The following is an 11,032-nucleotide window of genomic DNA, read 5'->3' as shown; positions in this document are numbered from 1 at the left end:
CTGCGTAAAGGTTCTTTTTAAGAGTTGAAAGGCCTCTTCCGCAACACTGTTCCAAACAAATTTGACCTCTTTTTTCAAAAGTCTAGTGATTGGACTCACCTTGTGAGAAAAGTCTGGGATAAACCTTTGGTAAAAATTTGAAAATCCAATGAAGCTCTGGACTTCTTTTACGCTTCTAGGGGAAGGCCATTCTTGAACCGCTCTAACCTGAGCTGTATCCATACTAACTCCTTCCGGAGATCGCACAAATCCCAGAAACTCTACTTCTTCCACATGAAAGGCGCATTTTTCCAGCTTGACGTAGAGATGATTCTTTAACAGTTTTGAAAGCACAGATCGGACATGAGAAACGTGCTCTTCCACGCTTTCGGAGAAAATCAAAATGTCATCAATATAAACAACTGCGATTCTGTCTAGAAATTCTCCAAGAACATCATTCACAAAATGCTGGAACGCAGCCGAAGCATTGCACAACCCGTATGGCATTACTTGGTATTCAAACAAACCATAACGGGTTCTGAACGTGGTTTTCCATTCATGCCCAGGAGCAACCCGAATCAAATGATATGCTCCACGCAGGTCCAACTTAGTATAGATCTTAGCATTTTTTACCTGGTCCAGTAAAACTGAAATTAAAGGAAGAGGGTAGCGTTTTTTTTTTGTTACTTGATTGAGGGCACTCAAGTCTATGCAAATGCGGAGATCTCCATCCTTCTTGGGTACGAAAAATAAAGGAGAGGAAACTGGGGATTGGAAGGGGCGTATAAAACCATTAGCCAGATGTTGGTCCAGATACCTCTTGAGATATTTATATTCAGTTTCTGTGAGGGCATAAATTCGACTGCAAGGCAGAATTGCTCCAGGCTCTATCTCAATTTTGCAGTCGTATGGGCGATGAGGAGGGAGCCGTTCGGCTTCTTTTTTATCAAAGACTGAGGATAAGTCTTGATACTCCATAGGAATTTCCTTAGTTTCGAAGGTACATATCTCAGCGGAATATTGAGCTAAACTTCTCGCAGGGGATTCCCCACACATTTTTGGTTGCCTTCCGAAACAATTTTCCTTGCAGAATGAGGAATTCATTACCACAGATCTCTTATTCCAATCCATGTGCGGATTGTGTTCAGTTAACCATGGGAGACCAAGGATTAATTGAAACTGAGGGCATCAATTAAGTTAAACGTGATGAACTCAGTATGGCCATTCAATCCAGTTAACTGGACTGTCTCAGTTTCATGTGTTATGGGTCCTGAAGATAAATTAGTGCCATCAACAGCTCTGACAGCTTCCGCGAATCTCTTGTCTACAAATCTAATTCCAATTTGCCGGGCATACTTGATATCACAGAAGTTTCCCGTAGCTCCTGAATCAATCATTACACAAACTCCATGAACTTCGGTCTCACAAAATTTCACAGTGAATGAGACCACCAAGTGAGGAGCTGCTGATTGCAAGGAGTTAGCGATTTCTTGAGAGACTGGAACTGACTTTGATTCTGCTTCCACCCGTGCAGTTCCTTCTAGGGGTGAAGGACGGCTACACTGTTTTGGGTTTCTTAGGGACCACTTTAACAAAGTGACCGGATAATCCACAATATAGGCACAAATGTCCCATCCTTCGACGTTCTTTTTCCTCCTTTGTCAAGAGTCCTCGAACTGAACCAATTTGCATAGGCTCTTCTGAAGTCAAATTTTCAGACGTTTTATGCCCCTCTGTTCTGATTCTATCAAAACGAGGAGGTGGCAATCGAAAATCTTTTTTCTTCTCATTGCGATGTTCTCCTAACCTATGATCAATCTGTCAAACTAAGTCAATGAGCTCTGACACCTCAGTCGGGATTTGGGCCAATGCATCTATCAATTAGTCTTTTAATCCTCTGTAGAAGATTGCTCCCCTCTTTTCTTCTGGCCAATTTGTCTCGATGATCAATTTGTTGAAATGAGCCAAATATCCACCTAAATCACGATTTCCTTGCTTGAGTTCTAGAAGCTCATTATCTACTGCTTGGGAAGCGGATCCATGATTAAATATCCGTGCAAATTCGACCATTTCTAGTGACCAGGGACATAGACCATGCAGCAGCATCTCCAGTTAGGTACGACAGTATAAACGCCACCTTGGACTGATCTTCAGCAAAAATCGGGAGACCCGGGGGAACGCTGGGTGGTAGGAAAGTTGTGTCAGCCCGGTGATGCCACAACTTTCCCACACAAAAATGGGCGAAAAAGGTGATTTTTCAGCTAAATTTGAGGTTTGCAGGGCACTCTGGGTAAGGAAACGTTGGGGGATCCACGCAAGCCATACCTCCCTGGAATCCCCCGGGTGTCTAGTTTTCAGAAATGTGTGGGTTTGGTAGGTTTCCCTAGGTGGCCGCCGAGCACCTGGCCAAAAACCCAAGTGACCCCCCTTGCAAAACCAGGTCGTTTTGAGATAGGCAATTTTCATGTCGCCTCACTACGTTTTGGGTCCTTGTCTGTCGCGGGTACTTGGGCCTACCACACGAGTGAGGCACCGTTTTTATCGGGAGACCCGGGGGAACGCTGGGTGGTAGGAAATTTGTGTCAGCCCGGTGATGCCACAACTTTCCCACACAAAAATGTGTGAAAAAGGTGATTTTTTCAGCTAAATTTGAGGTTTGCAGGGCATTCTGGGTAAGGAAATGTTGGGGGATCCACGCAGGCCATACCTCCCTGGAATCCCCCGGGTGTCTAGTTTTCAGAAATGTGTGGGTTTGGTAGGTGTCCCTAGGGGGCCGCCGAGCACCGGGCCAAAAACTCATGGGACCCCCTTTGCAAAACCAGGTTGTTTTGTGATAGGTAATTTTGATGTCTCCTCAATTGGTTTTGGGCCCTTGCCTGACGCGGACACTAGGCCTACCCACGCAAGTGAGGTACCATTTTTCTCGTAAGACTTTGGGGAACGCCGGGTGGGTGGAAATTTGTGGATCCACGCAGATTCGGGAACTTTCCACCACAGAAATGTGTGGAAAATGTGTTTTTTTTGACAATTTTTTAGGTTTGCAAGGGATTCTGGGTAACAGACCCTGGTGGGAGGCAGTCAAGTCACCCCATCCTGGATTCCCCTTGGTGTCTAGTTTTCAAGAATGTATAGGTTTGCTAGGTTTCCCAAGGTGCCCACAGAGCTAGGGTTCAAAAACTACAGCTAGACATTTTGCCAAAAAAGGGTCATTTTTCACTGCGAAATTGAGGTGTGACCACGTTGCGTTTTGCTCCGTTTCCTGTCGCGGGCACTAGGCAGACCCACACAAGGCACTAGGCCGACCCACACAAGTGAGGTACCGTTTTTCTCGTAAGACTTTGGGGAACGCGGGGTGGGTGGAAATTTGTGGATCCACGCAGATTCCGGAACTTTCCACCACAGAAATGTGGGGAAAATGTTTTTTTGACAAATTTTTTAGGTTTGCAAGGGATTCTGGGTAACAGACTCTGGTGGGAGGCAGTCAAGTCACCCCATCCTGGATTCCCCTGGGTGTCTAGTTTTCAAAAATGTAAAGGTTTACTAGGTTTCCCAGGTTTCCCAAGGTGCCCGCAGAGCTAGGGTTCAAAAACTACAGCTAGACATTTTGCCAAAAAAGGGTCATTTTTCACTGCGAAATTGAGGTGTGACCACGTTGCGTTTTGTGCCGTTTCCTGTCGCGGGCACTAGGCCGACCCACACAAGTGAGGTACCATTTTTCTCGTAAGACTTTGGGGAACGCGGGGTGGGTGGAAATTTGTGGATCCACGCAGATTCCGGAACTTTCCACCACAGAAATGTGGGGAAAATGTGTTTTTTTTGACAATTTTTTAGGTTTGCAAGGGATTCTGGGTAACAGACCCTGGAGGGAGGCAGTCAAGTCACCCCATCCTGGATTCCCCTGGGTGTCTAGCTTTCAAAAATGTATGGGTTTGCTAGGTTTCCCAAGGTGCCCGCAGAGCTAGGGTTCAAAAAATAGAGCTAGGCACTTTGCCAAAAAAGGGTACATTTTCACTGCGATATTGAGTTGTGACCACGTTGCGTTTTGCGCCGTTTCCTGTCGCGGGCACTATGCCTACCCCACACAAGTGAGGTACCATTTTTATCGGGAGACTTAGGGTAATTCAGATTTGTAAAGGAACTGTTATTATCTATTGACTTTCGATGCATTTCTGCCTTCCAAATGAAAGATATTGTGTAAAAAAGAAGTCATTCTAAAAAATGACTGATAATTCTCATGCTAGTATGAGTATTCCCAATTTCAGAAATGTGCAAATATCTATTGTTTCTAAACTCTATATTTTGTTCCCATTTCAGAAATACATAGTTGTCTTTCATACCGATTTTTCCATGTACACATTTTTACAGAATAACTACTATATACCCGGTACATAATAAAAAACCATTGCAAGTTGCTGCTCAGTTTTTGGCTCTGGGTTCGTCGGGTTCTTGGTGAACCTACAAGTCCTATATATCCCCACAACCAGTAATGTCCAGCGGATGTAATGGTATATTGCTTTCAAAGAGCTGTCATAATTAGACGAAGTTACAGGTGAAAACGTTGACACAAAATGCTGTTTTTTTCAACTAATTTTCAATTTATCCTATATTTAACTGTTAGTTTCTATAAGAAAACCTTGATGGATCTACACAATGACCCCTTGCTGAATTCAGAATGTTGTCTTCTTTTTGAAAATGTATAGCTTTCCAGGATCCATTATTGCTTTTGTACCCATTTCTGCCATTAACTCGAAGGAGGTAAAAAGCACAAAAAATAGCAAAAATAGGCTATGTCGCAGAAAAATGCCAAAACTGTGTAAAAAATGTTGGGTTTCTGACAAAAGTCTGGTATCCCCGAAAAGCTGGGAAAATGGTGATTTCAACCCCACAAACCCTTTTTTTATAACATTTGCAGGGAAAAACCCAGATGCTTTCATTTGCAGCCCGTTTTTCCCATTTTTCCGAAAAAAACCCAAATGTTGCTGTATTTTGGCTCATTTCTGTAACCCCTCTAGGAGAATCCACAAACCCTGAGTACCCTTAGAATCCCCATGATGTTGGAAGAAAAGGACGCAAATTTGGCGTGGATACCTAATGTGGTCAAAAAGTTACAGGGGCCTAAGCGCACACTACCCCAAATAGCCAAAAAAGGCTTGGCACAGGAGGGGGAAAAGGCCTGGCAGCAAAAGGGTTAAGCAAACGTTTGGTTCCTGGCACACATGGCCATGGCTTCAGCGCACAGAGACCATACACTGCCACACACAGAGGAAACAAATTAGAGGGAACATTGGTCTTGTCTGTCTGTAAAATATACCAATGTTTCTGCATACTTTCCATAGTAAATTAGATAACCATGTATAGTCCATGATCAATCGGACAGCGTCTCTTGCCCTGTTCTTTGTATTGTAATGCGTCACTCCTTGCCACTCTGAGAATCCTATTGCACGCTGATCTGATGTTCTGTGCTCTATATCCTCTTTGTGCAAAACATGCCTCCACATAAATTCTGAAATTCAAGTTCATTGCTACAATTGCGTCGTGTATGCATAATTTCCTCATTTGAAATCGCTCTAATCTGGTATCTGGGGTGTGCACTGGATGCATGCATAATGGAATTACATAAGGTAGGTTTGCGATACAGTCAACTGTGTATTGTGTTGTCCTGAATGAATAATTCCACATCTAGAAAGGCAGTTTAGTCCCACTGTGAAGGTGTGTAAATATTCGCATCATTAGTGTTAAGATAATCACAAAACTCCCGTAGCCTGTGTCGTACCTGTCCATATCATGAAACAGTCATCAATATAATGCCCCCAGTATAAGATGGACTAATTCTATTTTGTGCCACTTGGGCCAAAATTCCACTCCTCCTCCAGCCACCCTATAAAGAGGCTTGCATAGGAAGGAGAAAATCTTAAGCCCATGACCGCACCTTGTGTTTGTCAATTACCATTTATCCTTAGACAAAAACGATTTTTTATTCAGAATCAACTCTGAAATGTTGCTGTCAATCACGGTGCTTTTTTTTGGTAAGAGGGGGCGATTTATATAGCACTAGACCCGAAGGTACAGGAGCGCTTTACATGAGCACAAGTTGCATTACAGACCGACACATTAATTTCTTTTTTGGTTAGGCATGGGGATATTAAGTGATTTGCCCACAATCACAGGATCTGAGCGTCCCTGCCGAGACGTGAACCCAGTTTCACACGTTAAAGGTCAGCTGGTCTAGCCATTAGGCCACATCCTCTCCTCAATAGGCTTGCTTATTTGGCGCCTAAAATATGTTATAATGCGGTCATTCGCATATCATGTCTTATGCTCGTGTACAAGGACACAACATCCAGCAAGCATTTGTAATGCAAAATTTTCAATTGCTTGTTATTAATTCTGGTCAGTCGCAATGGAATGATATGGAATGCTATGAGAAACTGGCTTTGAATACAACTTTTGAACTGAAAAGTCTTAAGAAGCAATTGAAAGTTTGGCATGACAAACGTTTGCTGGAGGATGATGAATACATGCATCTGCAGATGGACCGCCCAGGATACCCCTGCTTATAAACTCTTCCTAAGATTCACAAGGATCTCCTCTTTCCTCCGGGTTGACCTGTATAGCATCAGGGGACCTATGGAGAGACTTTATGAATTTCTAGATATATTTTTACAACCCTTGGTGTCAAATCTTCCTTTGTACATAACGGACACTAAACACATAACAAGTATACTCAGTGATGTAAAATGGGAACCAGTGTTGCCAATGGTGACACTGGATGTTGTGGCTCTGTACACAAGCATGAGACTTGATATAGGAATGATAGCATTACGACATATCAGCAAGCCTATGGGAACACACTAAAATGTTGCTGTCAATGACAGTCTATTCTGAATAATAATTAATTTCTGTATACGGATGAATGGTATAGACAAGTGCAAAGTGTGGCCATGGGCTCCAGATTTTTCTTCTTCCTATGCAAAACTCTGAATGGGGTGACTGGAGGAGTGGATCTGGGGCACAAAATGGAATGAATCCATCTCATACTGGGGTCGTTATATTGATGACTGTTTCATGATATAGACAGGTACTGCACACAGGCTACAGGAGTTATGTGATTATCTTAAGATATCATTAATGATGCAAATATCAGATTTACACACCATCACAGTGGGTATGAAATTGTCTTTGTAGATGTGGAATTATTCAGTCAAGACAACACAATACACAGTCAGGGCTTGAAAAAAAAGATAAAAATGCTATTAGACCTGCAGGTCTGGTAACTTTAATAATCTATTCGACCTAACTGTAATGTACTTGACCCGTGAACTGGCCTAAAATTGTGTGATCCAAGGCAAATATTTTGTCTTATGGAGACGCCTTTTTCTTTATTATCACATAAGAGAGCATCTTAAAATATGCAAGTTCACGATTTCTGCTGTACAATAAAACTCTTTATTCATTAGACTAAATGTTTGCTCAATGTATAACATGAATCAAGCCCATATATAGGGTACACATGATTCCTGGCTTGCCTCTTAGTTCACAAATATCGTTGTCATCTGGGCAGGAGCAGTAATAATTCCCAGTTCATGTTTAAAAACTCACTTTCCATGAATATATTACCAAAGCAAGATGTGGTAGTGCATGGTCATTTAAAGATAGCATATTTTCCATTGAAATGGCCACAAAACGTTCCTACAAACATGTAGTTTTACTGATAATAGTGCATAAACAACGTTTGGCAATTGGATTTCAGCAAAAATATTTAAAATCTGCACATCACCAAGTGTTCTAATTTGTTTTGATCCTATAAAAAAATATTTTTTTCACCACAGAATAACAAAAATGGGTTTTCTTAACTAGTGAAATATATTTGAAATGTTTGAACAGTTCACTTAGCTATTTCAGTGTTAGAAAAAAGCCTGACATCTTACAGCCTTTCATTTCACATGCCTTGCACAGTTCAATTGTCACATAGTTCACTTTATAAAATCCTCTAACTTCAGTCACAGAAAGAAAATTAAATGTAGAAAGATAAACTGACTTACCTCCATCTCTAAAAGCCTGCAAATGTGACAAGATAACGAGATTTAAATACATTTTTATTGCTCTTTCACTTTGTGAGCAATAAAAATGCCTTTAAATCTTGGTACATTTGCTCTGCTTTCAGAGACAGAGGTCAAAAGTCAGTTTCTCTTCCTACAGACCGAGGTCAAAAATCAGTTTGTCTTCCTCCATTTACTTTTTATTCTGTGACTGAAGTTAGAGGATTTTCAGCTCGCCAGAAAGGGCAAGTGGTCCCTAAATATAGTTCGTCCTGAATAAATCTTGTTCGACAATGCGAGTGGATTTTTCGAGCCCCGACAGTAGACTGAATCGCAAACCTACCTCATGTAATTCCATACTGCATGCATTCAGTGCGCACCCAGATACCAGATTAGAGCGATTCCACATGGGAAATGATGCGTGCAACACAGAATTATAGCAATGAACTTTAATTTCTGAATTGTTTAAATGGTATGGATTGATCACGGACTATACATGGCTATCTAATGCACCACGGAAGAGTATGCAGAAACATTGCATATTTTACGTGCAGACAAGTCTCTAGAAGACTGTATTGCAGACAGACCTAACTTCACCTGTCGTAGGGTTAGATCTTTGAGAACGAGGTTGAGTCCACGTTAACCCATTATCCCCACTTTCATTAGATGAGTCCGCATACTTTGGGTTTTTACAAATGTGGCCATTGTGACATGTGTAAATGGGCAGTGGCTAAGGTGAAAAGTTGTGGAAGTGAGGGGGTAATAAGTATGATATTCGTTCCAATATCAGTTGTAACACAAGATTTGTTATATCGATTATATGCTAATATGAAAGTTTTTATATCGGAAGTACTATCAGAGCCTTAAACGAGAGAGTGAGTAAATACAGGGGGGCGAGAGATATCCCATAGCAGTTCATGTCATGAGTTGTGCCTCACAAGGGCAAAATAAAAGTTTCAGGTTTTACAGCACTGAACACGTGTTTAGAGACCCTCGTGGGGGAAACAGGGAATTGAATCTCAGAATGAGTTAGGCAATGTGATCATATGCTTGAAGAGGGACTGAACATTGACCACAAACTACAGTATTTCTTAGGCGAATGTATATTAATGTTCTAGATACTGGTTGACTAGCGCAGTTTATTTCCCTTTTCTAGTGGACATTTGACAATGGGCATTTTCTTCTCAAAAGAGTGGAATTAGGTTTTTGGTTTCTGATGAAGGGCCAACTGACGATTGTGCCTGTCACTTTTGAATATATGACATTGCAAGGGACTGGCAGAGAGTATTTATGGTATGCAGCAGCTGCTCTTTTAACTCAAGACTAATGGGAGTCTGGTCAGACTGTGATATGTTTATTGGATGGGTAAATACTCTTACAGGTCACCAATGATATTTCAATGGGGGTTAGGCGCCATCATATGTTGCAATTTGTGGAGTGGCAAAAGTATAATGATACTTTTTATGACAAGTGAGTAGCGAGGACTAGGGGTGTCTTGTAATAAATGCTGGGTTGATAACATTAGTACCACTAGGTTAAAATGGCGGCCGGGATTGCGTGTCATGAATGGAGATCCAGACGGGCTGATTCCTTCTAGTCCTTTTTCACTTGATCCCTTTATTAGATGGGTAGATTATATATTTGTGCAGGTCACTGACAATATTTCAATAGGGGTCAGGCGCTACCACGTGTTGCAATTTATGGAGTGGCAACATGTAAGGATAGTTATGATATGTGAGTAGCTAGGATTAGGGGTAATGTTTAATAAATACTGGGTGTATAACATTGGTACCACTAGGTCAAAATGGCGGCAGATATCGTGTGTCGTGAATAGAGACATGAACGGGCTGGTTCCTTCCAGTCCCTTTTCACTTGTTACAACGCTTATTTACGACTGACAACAGCGCCAATGTTATATGCTACAGCTGGAGTACTCTAGCACGTAATCCAGTGGACAGATACTGAAGATAGTTTAATTTAGACTGGCACAGAAGCAGCTAAGGACAGTATGTGATGGGGTTCAGAGGGCCTCACGATTTTGTTGATATTACAAATGTTTAGTCTTATGTTTGATTCATTAGGGGGGAACTGTACAGTTATCGATATTACTTGAAAAGTGAGACTATACTTAAGGAACTGTAATTGGTACAATATTGATATGTATACAGACACAGGATATTGGTAAGTTGACATGATCACAGTGATTGGGGGAATCTTTCGGGTATATAAAATTCAATGTTAGACAATCAAATACATTTTTGGTCTGTTTCCACACTTAGATTCTTACAGTGAATTGTGCAACAGACATTCCGGGTTGGAATTACAACCGGAAAACGAGGTATGCATTGGTCGGCTAATTTAGAGATATAATTTGCAAAGATGTGGATCATGTAGATGTGGTTTTCTATTTTCCTGTTCCAGGAACGGCCATTGAAAGATATTAGGCAAGACAGGGACCATTTTGATGGTGTTTACATAACTTAAGGAAGGAGAAGTTACTTACCCGTAATCCTAGTTCTCTCCCAGGGGTATACTCAAAGCCATAAGCACTGAATAATCCCCGCCCACATGCGGGACCCCAGAGCATATACAAAAATACATATATATGTGTATGTTTAGGTAAAAAAGTACCTCCAAAACATACATATTTACATGTATACATATATAAACATGCAGCCTATTATACTGCCAACATTACATGGGTTTTTCATTAAAAGAAAATTATAAATACTGTAACAGAGAACATACACTCCAAAGTGTTCCAACACAGCCCTTTATTTTCGGAGAAAAAGTCATAATAGGCTGCACACATGAAAAAACATCACACTACTAAAAAACTGGCACCTTGCCTTTACTAATTCCAAGAACCACCATGCCTTTGAGACCTCCAGGAGCACCCTGCTTCCATAATGCACCACAGGTGACAGTTAGGTCAGTTCTTTTTGACGGTGTACTAACTTGGAGACACAGCCCCCCACTGGGAGGCGAGTACTGAAGACCAACACAAGGGTCCT

The sequence above is a fragment of the Triturus cristatus genome, chromosome 3_2, assembly GCF_964204655.1.
Source record: "Triturus cristatus chromosome 3_2, aTriCri1.1, whole genome shotgun sequence".
In the NCBI taxonomy this organism is placed as follows: Eukaryota; Metazoa; Chordata; class Amphibia; order Caudata; family Salamandridae; genus Triturus; species Triturus cristatus.
The sequence above is the reverse complement of the archived record's forward strand: the minus strand, read 5'-3'. Positions refer to the sequence as shown.